The sequence below is a fragment of the Panicum virgatum genome, chromosome 2K (genome assembly GCF_016808335.1).
Source record: "Panicum virgatum strain AP13 chromosome 2K, P.virgatum_v5, whole genome shotgun sequence".
NCBI classification, from domain to species: domain Eukaryota; kingdom Viridiplantae; phylum Streptophyta; class Magnoliopsida; order Poales; family Poaceae; genus Panicum; species Panicum virgatum.
The window spans coordinates 32,245,444-32,256,344 of record NC_053137.1 but is presented as its reverse complement, the minus strand read 5'-3'; the positions used below and the strand labels follow the sequence as shown (position 1 = coordinate 32,256,344).

At 44.5% G+C, this 10,901-nt stretch overlaps 1 non-coding gene across 1 annotated transcript; it reads right to left on the bottom strand.

Moving 5' to 3' along the window:
* Window positions 1-7,261: 7,261 nt before the first annotated feature.
* On the bottom strand, window positions 7,262-7,365 carry LOC120696415. Its single transcript, XR_005684186.1, has one exon. It is a non-coding gene; the product is annotated as a small nucleolar RNA R71 (small nucleolar RNA).
* Window positions 7,366-10,901: the final 3,536 nt, after the last annotated feature.

The following is a 10,901-nucleotide window of genomic DNA, read 5'->3' as shown; positions in this document are numbered from 1 at the left end:
TTGGGCCAGAATCATATTCACGGGAGCCATTCAAGCCACCCCACACCACGCCCTGGAATTAAAAAGAGCAAATTGGAGCTGATTGGCCAACAGGGCATTTAATGAGATCCTTTACGCAACCGGCAAAGTGTTTTCACTCCCTGCAAACGCAATAGAGTAATTTTGAATCGCCGGAGCTCAGGTGGAGCAGCCGCTGTGCGCGCTGAATCTTGTGGATGCTTAATCCATAACGCCTTGCTAGGAGTGCCCAATATCATTCATCTACTACTGCGTTTAGAATCTTCGAAAAACCACTTTTTTACTCCCACACAAACTATTTTATACTTGAGCCAGCCACAGACAAGGGCAACCCTGATTACACACATGTATGGAACACAATCTTTTCTTGATGTCACAACCCACTGTATTTTCTCTCAAAGGCTGCTCGCCATAGTATTTACTCCGCCAGTGCAACTCCCACCTGACCCCCTTTCTTTCAATTTTTTGGCCCGTGATTACAGGCAAGGTTAGCTACAGATGCACACCACATGACCTACATAACTCAGACGTACCTTTTTTTTACTTTCCCAGAGTATTGATTATATCAAAATACTACTTTTTACTTTCACACAATCTAATTTATAATTCAGAGTTACACAGGCAAGATAGTCCATAAGACACATACGACTAGAAGAACAATTTTTTTGGGTGCCACGACCAGCACGTAACTGTAACCTAGATTTTTACTTTCACAGATTCCAGTTTATACTCCCTCTTCACATCTACTTAAAATTCGAAAAGTAATGAATGCTGATGGCGCCATAGTCATTGGTCAAAAAACATGCAGAAAATTAAATCTGTATTAAATACCCCAGTCCCGCGTCAAACCATGTGAATTTGACCATACCCGCCGTAATCTACATTAAAAACAAACTCAATGCTACATTTTACTCCCGTCTTAACAAAGCACCGTAATTACCTCTCGCCGGAGGAGGGGCGGCGCTCCGCCGTGGGTGTTGAATATATTCAACACACGGGATGCTAAATAGACCGGCCATATATATATACATATATATATACATACATATATATATATATACATACATATATATATATACACACACACACAACCGCGTGTAGCTACTCCCATCATCAGTATACCACCGCGTGTATGTTCTCATACTCATTTATCACTTTGAGTATGTTCATATACTTATCCTAACATACTTCAAAGGTATATAAATAAAAAATTTCAAAAGCAGTCCTATTTTTTAAATATATTTGATTATACCTTATTATTAGTATATAAAATAAGTATGTCCACATACTTTAATGTATGGTTACATACCTGATGTGTCATCACAAATGTTCAAGTATGATCACATACTCCATGTACACACTCGTCGTTGGGACAGATACGTAATATATGATGAGATACACATGTGGGAGTAGCTACAAGCGAGTGTATAATGGAATTTTCCTATATATATATATATATATATAGTCCTTGTAAAAGGTGCAACAACCTTTTCATGTTTGAGATGCCTGAGACCATCTGTGAACAATTGTTTGAGAAGGGATTTGTTCAGAACTACTTTATCTGGACCAAACACGGTGAAACACAAATGGATTATCAAGGTGGCACCGAACAAGTGATAAGAGAAGTAGGGAACACCGAGCGGGTGAGGGCAGAAGGTATTGACCAAGAAAATGCACAGGCAGAAGATCCTACTATGGTCGAAGAAAGTCAGGGTTTCGATGGTGGCATCGATATGTAGGAATTGTTGGTCCATATTAACCATGAGAATTTAGTCGACAAGAATAAGCGAGGTTTGGATAACATCGATGTTTTGCATAAGGCATCAAAGGAGGTTCTGTACGAGGAATCCAAAGGCTGCCATAAGGATTGCACGGTCTTGCAGGCAGTGGTTGTTCTTCTCACGCTTAAGGCTAAAAACGGGTGGTCAGACACTAGCTTCAACCAACTTTTACAACTCCTAGCAAAAGTTTTGCCGAAACCAAACTTTTTGCCTATGCTCATGTACCATGCAAAAAAATTACTATCACCATTGACACTAGGTGTTCAAAAAAATACATGCATGTCCAAAGCACTGCATATTGTACCGTAATGAGCATGCCAATAAGACTAGATGTCCAGTATGCAAAACTCGTCGCTACAAAAGGAATGACGATCTTGATGACAATGCTGGATTGGTGGGTAAGAACAATAGAACAAATAAGAAGGGGGGGAGAGGAATTGAAGCAGTAATGATAGCGATCATCGGGGTGCCCAAGAGGAAGAAGAGGTTGACGGGTAATCGATCGCTTGAAGCGCCTTTTTGCTAACAGTAGAGACGCTAAACTGATGACATGGCATGATGATAAAGATGGGCGTAAGAAGGATGGGAATATTCGTCACCCTATTGACGTGCGGTAGTGGAAGACCTTCGACAATAACCATCGCAAGTTTGCTTTTGAAAAAAGGAATCTGAGAATGGCCCTAAGTACAGGTGGAATGAATCCTTGTAGTAAGATGACAAACCCACATAGTACTTGGCTAGTGATTCTAAGCATATACAACATTCCCTCATGGTTGTGCCACAAGAGGAAGTATCTTTTGCTAACTACATTGATTTCTAGTCCGAAGAAACCTGGTATTGATATTGATGTCTTTCTAGAACCTTTGATGGAAGACATGAGGAGACTATGGGAAGAAGGGGTCAATGTATATGATGCATATCGACAACAAAGCTTCACCCTACACGCCATCAATCTTTGTACCGTCAGTGATAATCCTGCACACTTAGATCTAAATGGGCAGATCAAAGGGAAAACTGCATGTTCAACATGTTTGGACCAGACTACAGCAATGTACCTTCCGTTTTCTTTTAAGCTGGTGTACGTAAAGCACCGACGATGATTATCAAAAAAACACAGATAACATCAAATGAAGGACATTTTTTATGGCACACTTGAGAATGATGGCACTCCGAAACCTCGTGATGGTCGATTTGTGTATCAAATGGTGAAAAATATCGAATACACCTATGGGAAGAAGGGGAAGAAAGGGAAGAATGCCGATAAGGATGTGCCATTTAAAAAACTATCAATCTTTCATCGGTATTTGGATTATTGGAGGGAATTGGCGATTGCCCATGCCACAGACCCTATGCATGTTGGAAAGGCAGTCTTCGACAATTGTAATGGCACCTTGATGGACATTTCAGGTAAAACATAGGATGGACTCCGTGCATGAAGAGACCTACAGAGTTTAAATATAAAGTGCAAGCTTCACCCTCAAGAAAGACCGAATGGGAAGTATTACCTTCCACCAGCTAGTTGGAACCTAACAGTACAGGAGAAAACATCATTCTACAAGTGCCTACGAGGGATAAAAGTCCCCATAGGTTTCTGTTCAAACATAAAGAAACTCATCTCAATGACTGACTTGAAGATAAGCGGCTACAACACCCATGAATGTCATATGATGCTTTCTCTATTTCTCGCTATCGCAATCAGGGTTGTTAAGCAACCATATATCAAGCTGGCTGTCATACGGATGTGACATTTCTGGAATTCGATATCTATGAAGGTGATCAGTCTTATTGAGGTCAAAAAGATACTAAAGAGATGATAGAAACAATGTGCCAACACGAGATGTGTTTCCCACTCTCTTTCTTTGATCTAATGGAGCATTATATGATTCACTTAGCTGATCAGATTGCTGTTCTTGGTCCTATTTACTTGCATCATATGTTTCCATTCGAGTGCTTTATGTCCATAATGGACATGTCCGCAATCAAGCTCACCCAGAGGGTTCCATGATAGAGGCATATACAACTGAGGAGATTCTTGAGTTTTACAATGAATACAATGAAAATGGAAAACCAATTGGTCTACTGGTGTCACACCATGAAGGAAGACTTTTCGGTAAGGGAACTAAAGGAAAGAATACATTTAACGACGAGACATACAAGTTGGTGAGTCAAGCACATTTCAGCCTACTGCATCAGCTACAAATTGTTGAGCCGTACATCCAGCAATACTTGCAACAACTTCATGAAGAAAATGAAAACAGGTCAGAGGGTTGGATCATGAAAGAGCACAATAATATTAGTTGACTTGATTCATTTAGGTGACGTAAGCTGTAAATTCACATGATAGATAACTGAAAATAATATTAGTTAGTTGGTGTAATGGTTAAAGCCATAATATTAGTTGTAACTATTTTTTGTTTCAAATTTAGAAACTGTAACAATGGATAAAGGATGGGCATAGGAACTAGATGAGAGCCCTAAGTCCATGCACGAATCATCAGACCAGGAAGACAGTTCTGATGAGGAAACATCATTTGAGGAACCTTCCTCTCCTGAAATTCTGTGCGCTAAAAGGCAACACGTTGAGATTCCAGACCCTGATTACAGTCTGAATGATGAGCTCCAGGTATCACATCGTCAACTTCTTATTTCACGGGGTCAAAGTTAAATTAGAATGATTTCTAACTCTCACTTACATAGGTCGCCCAATGTCGTAGTGCTCGACGCATATTCAATGAAGAGGAAACTATAGTGCCATCAGAGGATACGGCTGCTCGCACATCGTCCAACATAGAAAAATGAAAGAGAGGCCAAAGAAAAACGAACAAGCTACATACTGTCGTTCGCCTTGTAACAGCCATAGACAAGGATGGGGCACCAATCGAGGCAGCTGGAATCAACGTGAATTGGCGCAATGATTGTAGTGTCTTAGTTCGAAGGAAAATAAATGTTACGTATGATTCCTGGCCTGAGGTGCCAAACATTGACAAGGAAACATTGTGGAATAGCTTGAACGCGGCAAAGCAGCTACTTTGAAAACTATGGGAAGGTGCCTTCAGACATTCAGGAACACCCTCAAGAATAATTTTGTGGATAAGGCTGTCACACCGTTCGAGCAGTACGGGTTCATCACTCCGGATGATTGGAAGAAGTTTGTGGTCAAGGCCTCCTCCGAGAAATCCAAATAGAAGAGTGAATGTTGACGGTGCTTAAGTGCCATTTTCACCCGTAAACTATACTCAATAATAAAGGAAAACTGCATGCCTTACTTGCATATTTGTATCACTAACCTTGCTCCACAGTTGTTTTCGAGTTTTGCACATTTCAGATGAGCAGGAGCAGAATAAGACAAAAACACGCAGCAGACACCATACAACTACGCAGAATATCGCGTCTGGCATCACCCACTTACAAGGAGGGCCCATCTGGCAAAGAAAACGGGGGCGCCACGCATAATGCATACAAGGAAAGATATTAGGGCCCACATGTCAGCCTGCCAGAGAAGGATAAGGACGAGAGGTGGCCAGGTGGGGCCGGCCTCCCGTCTAGGTGCATTTCGAGGAGGAGACGGCCCCAAGTCTCCTGATTACCTTCCATACATGCATTTGGCGGGAACCGACCTCCACTAGAATAAATAGGGCCCCCTCTCACCCTTCACACACACACACACACTTCATTCCATTCTCTCTAAGAAGGCTCTCCTCTCTCTTGCTCTCTTAGCTAGGCAGTGGAGCTAAGCTAGTTCTCTTTAGCGAGCAAGTCGTCCTCGGGGTCGTTGAGCAATCCTCGGCTCCTGGTATGGCTTTATATCCGACTTGTCAGACTTCTATTCATAATATAGAGTTTTGCCATGGTTGCTTTACTATCTTGATAGTTTATCAATCCATACTTAGTTCATTCATAAGTTATGCTATAGTCTTGGTTAGGCCAGATGATCCGAGTACGGATAGAGGTTCGTTGTGCTTTCGGGCTTGCTCTAGTGTTTTACTCGTCCATCCGAAGGGTGGGAGACCTGGGGGCACTAGAGTAGTGACTTCGTACATGAGCGTGGTGCTCGAGTATGTGGGATCCTTCGGATATGACCGTGCTCCACGGTGTGACTGGGGTAGACGGCAGGTGGTGACAGCCCTGTCCGTCCGGCGTAACAGCGGTGTTGCGTTTAGCGTACTCCCCGGCGTTCGGATTCGGTGTAGGAGTTCATGCAAAGAGGTAACGGGACTGGATGTACTCCAGTGCGGGACCTTCTCCCCGCTATCCCATTTTCCTAGCACCTGCAGTCCTAACCATGATCTAACATGACCCCAGCTTTGGATAGAAGCACTAGGACACCTAACTTAGCCTAAGCTCCAGCTAACTTGACGTAGGATAGAGTAGTTCTATGTTTTATAGTTTCTCTCCTTTATTCCTTCCTCTTGGAGTGTGAATGTGTGTTGTGTCGCATTACCCTTGCTTATTCTTTATCTGTACTTACCCCTGTTAGAGTATTGCCTATTGCTTGAGGCATAATGTCATGGTTAATGTTGAGTATAATACCTTTGCCGCTGCCGTCCTTTGGGACACAAATAAATGATGATACCCTTACTCTCCGGGTGAAATGCTACAATGGTATATCCGTGCGCTTGCGGATCCGTCTGTAATCGTATTGATTATACCATGAGAGTGGCACCCCTTGGGTGCAGTTGCTAGGATGGGTTCGACGCCCTCATTTCTAGTGATTGCACTAAGGACTGCCAACAGGCATTTCTGGCGCTGTTGCTAAGGATTAACCATTCCTAGTGATTACGCTAAGAAATGTCAACAAGCATTTCTGGCGCCGTTGCTGGGGACGGCATGTGAACAAAGATATTGTGCTGATATTAACTTAGACCTTGTACTCAGGATATAGTCTTTACTCTTTCAGGCTAATGTCACTTTATGCCTTCTTTTATTTTTGATTTGAAAGAAGAAAGGGGTAGTGTATGACCGGTTTCTCCCTGCCGGAAAACTACACAGACAATCTAGAGAGGCTCGTGAGAAGGGCATGACCTCGCTTCGTTCCTCCTCTCGCCATCCTCCCGGCATAGAAATCCATTTCGGAAGCACCACTCGTTCTTGAGGCTATGGCTGAAAAGACTCTCCGCGAGTTCTCTGTCCCCTCCACCGACAATGTGGCCACTGGCCCCAACATCAATGTGGGGGACGTGAACTTCGAGCTCAAATGAAGCCTCATCAATATGGTGCAGGCTAGCCCATTCTATGGCAAGCCGAATGAGGACGCAAATGCACATTTGCAGAATTTTCTGGAGCTCTGCAACACCGTTGTTATACGGGGTGTCGCTGCTGACGTTGTCAAGCTTCGTCTGTTTCCCTTTTCCCTCCTAGGGAAGATGAAACAGTGGTTTTATAAAGAAAAGGACATCAACACCTGGGCCAAATGCTCCAAGGCGTACCTCGCAAAATTCTTTCCGCTGGGCAAAATAAATGCCATGCGTGGGAAAATATCAAGTTTCTAGTAGAAGGGGATGGAATCCATCCCAGAAGCTTGGGAGAGGCTGCAGGAATACATCCTGGCTAGTCCTCATCATAGCATGGACGAGTGGCTTGTCCTGCAAAGCTTCTACAACAGGCTCACAACGACATCTCGAGCCAACATTGATGCTGCTGCTGGAGGAGCCTTCCTCGACCTGACTATCGCCAAAGCAAAAGAATTGGTCGAGAAGATGGTCTCCAATCAGGGGTGGAGCGATGGACGACTCCAACCCCACACCAAAACCATGCATACCGTCAAAGAGACGGATATGATTGCCGCGAAGCTGGACCTCCTAATTAAGAAGATGGAGGAAGGGAGCAAACAACCGATCCATGCTCCCATTTACGCCATGGGTTCACACTTCACGTGCGAAGTCTGTGGTAAAGAAGGACACTTGGGGAACGACTACCCCGAAACCCGTGAAGACTGCATCTACCTCAACAACAACAACAACAGGTACCGTCCACAACAAGGAGGCAAGGGGTGGAACCAGCCACGTCTACCTTTTCAGGGAGGTAATAATTACAACTCTTCTTTTAATTCGAATTTCAATTCAAACCAACCTCCCTTGAGAGAACTTGTTCTTGGCCAAGTTAAAATCAATGAAAATATAAATAAAAATCTTTTGGCCAATGACAAATCCCTGGAAAGTTTAAATATCAAGCTTGAAACTATGTCTTCAACTCTTAAAAACTAGTTAAGTTTCAACAAAATGATCGAAACCCAGCTTGCATAAATTGTTGCTTCGTTACCTGCTGTTGAGAGCGGGAAGATCCCGGGGCAACCCGAGTCTCCCGTTGAAAATGTCAGCATGGTGTCTACTAGACAGGGTAACTTGTCCCGGAGGCCACCACGCAATAACCATGCAGGTAGGTACTATCCCCCAAGGAACGACGTTTGGGATGGCATGGTGGCAGCGGTGTAAGAGGATCCAGGGGTCCCCATGATCAGCTACTTGATCTACATCAAACACTTCGAGTGATGCCTATGCGATCTGGGAGCAAGCGTGAATGTAATGCCAAAGGTAATATATGAAGCACTTGAATATCCTGCTCTTTTCCCAACAACTGCTCGTACGGCTTGCAGATTCAACCATTCGGTATCCCGAAGGGTAGCTGAACACATTTTCGTATGCGTACGGGACTCCTTCGTCCTTGCCGACTTTGTGGTAATGGATATGGAGGGCGACCTCAGAGTTGACCTTGTATTTGGGCGACCTTTTCTAAGGTCTGCCAAGGCAAGGATCGATGTCGGAAAGGGAGAAATCCATTTCCGTGTCGGAAGGGAGGATATGTTTTTCAGGTTCAAGAAGAAGGAAAGAGCAGCGCTTCATGATCCAACAAGACAGTAAAGGGCAAGCACTCTGGGGTGCACCAGAACCCCAGCCAGAACAACGACCCTCCGCACCTAAAAGAAAGAAGAAGGAAAAGAAGGTGTGGCGGAAGGTCGAGAGTTCGGCCTCGTCCAGTTCTCGAGGACGAGTCGACGGATGGTAAGAGCGATGAAGAAAAGTCATGCATGTCGGACTTTAAACGACGCGCCCTTGCCAAAGGTAAATTGGTATTTATCTCATGTTTGTTTCATCCGCTTTTCAACATTTTCTTTGCACCTTATTTGTTTTTCTCCACTGCATGTTTGAAATTTTCAAATTTGTTTTCTGCATGCTGGAATTTTTCTAGCATTTTTCCCTTTTTACAAAAAGGCCAAAAATATTTTCTGAGTTTATAATCCTTTGGGAAAAATAATGTGGACATCTTTTCGAGCAAACTTTTGGCCGTGCACCATATTTTCAAAGAGCTTAACCGTTGAGGAAGCACCAGGCCGAAGGGGGGCACCAGGGGGCCCACCCTGGGGTCGGCTGACCTCATAGGTCGGCCGACCCAGGGCCAATGGCTCCTAGGCCCCACCTTCTCCAACGGCTCCATAGCCGTTGTGGCTTGCCTCTCCTTTGGTGCACGCGCCATCTTCTCTTTAAATAGGGGCCGAGAGGGGTGTTGAGCTCTCTCATACTCACACACTCACTCACACTCCCTCTCACACATTCTTGCTCGGGTTTCCATTGGATTTTGGCTCAAGTTTGGTTTCAAGAAATCTCTCTCTCTCTCTCTCATTTCTTTGCTGCAAGATTGATCACATATTTGGATGAACAACTCTCGGGTAAGAATTTCATTTTGATTTCGCTAACATAACCCGAACCGAGTTGTTCTCGTTCGTTCTTGTTCGCTCTTGTTGCAAGCATGAAGGGTGTAGGTCGGAAACTTTCCGGAGCAATCAAGAAGATGACAGGGTCAAGCTCATCTCGTTCATGGGGTGGGTTGAGCTCCCGTCATTCCCCCAACAAACCTACACCAACGCCGACCACGATGGACTATGAGCAAGACGAACAAGAGGGACAAATAGAGAAGCAAGCTGAAGAACCGCAAGCCGAGGACATGGAAATAGATGAAGATGATAAACCGTACCTCGACTTGCAAGACGACCGCGAGCGTCAAGCCTATGCCATTATCAAGAATCGAAGCTTTGGTCATACCAGAGCCTTCGATCCGGACCTTCTAAAAAAAAAACAGGTATAGACGTTGACTTCGCTCGTGTTTGGCATGCGGTTGGATGGGATGGTTTTGTGCCCGTTGAGGAGAATGGTTCTCGTCTCCTCACCATCCAGTTTCTTTGCACTCTTCGGGAGGTGGACGATGGTGTATCTTTCTGACTTTTCGGAGTTGAACGCTATTTTAATTGGAGAAATTTCAGTCACCTCCTTGGTTTTAGCGCGCGCTTGCCGATTTCCCTTACAAAAGCTTGCCGCGGTTTTGATCAACATGAGTTTTGGGGTTTGATTTTGGGTCAAATTATTCATGGCAAGTTTGCACCTCGGTGCAATGACATTCAAAATCCGACTCTTCGTTTGATGCACAAATGGGTGGCTATCACTCTCTTTCCAAGAGATGATCCACAACCAGTGCGGAACGATGAGCTGATGATATTATACGCCATGGTCAACAAAATCCGAATCTCCCCTGCACAAGCAATGTTTAAGCAATGGCTCACAAATTTTCGGATGATGGGTCCTATTGAATGCACTTCTTTGGTTACCCGCATCGCATCAAACATGGGAATCTTAGATGGGGACCCCGTTCCCTTCATTGAGGAGCCCCGTGTTATGATCGATGAGGCGTACTTGGTTCAAGGCCACACACTCAAGAAAGGCCTGGATGACTCCTTGATTTTGTTTTCGCTTGGTTATACAAATGAAATCCTGTTGCCAAACGCAGGGTATCATTTGTATAACTGCCGTTCGCTAACCATCCCTCTTGTTCCACAAGAGGAGAGCCACCGGCATAGTATTTCTAGTCTTCCTGGCAGGGTTACAAGAAGTAGGGCCAGAAGGGAGGAATTCATGCAGCAGCAACCTCAGCCTCAACCACAGCAATATGAGGCTGGAGGTTTGTCATGGCAGAGTGCCAGCTCCACTGAGTGGGCACGGAAGGCCTCAGGGCACCGGTCCACCAGTTCTAGCTCCAGCGGATCCCCACGACATATAGCTTCATCCAGAAGTTTTGCCACTCTGACTCGGTAGATGGGCGAGCTGAACATGCGCA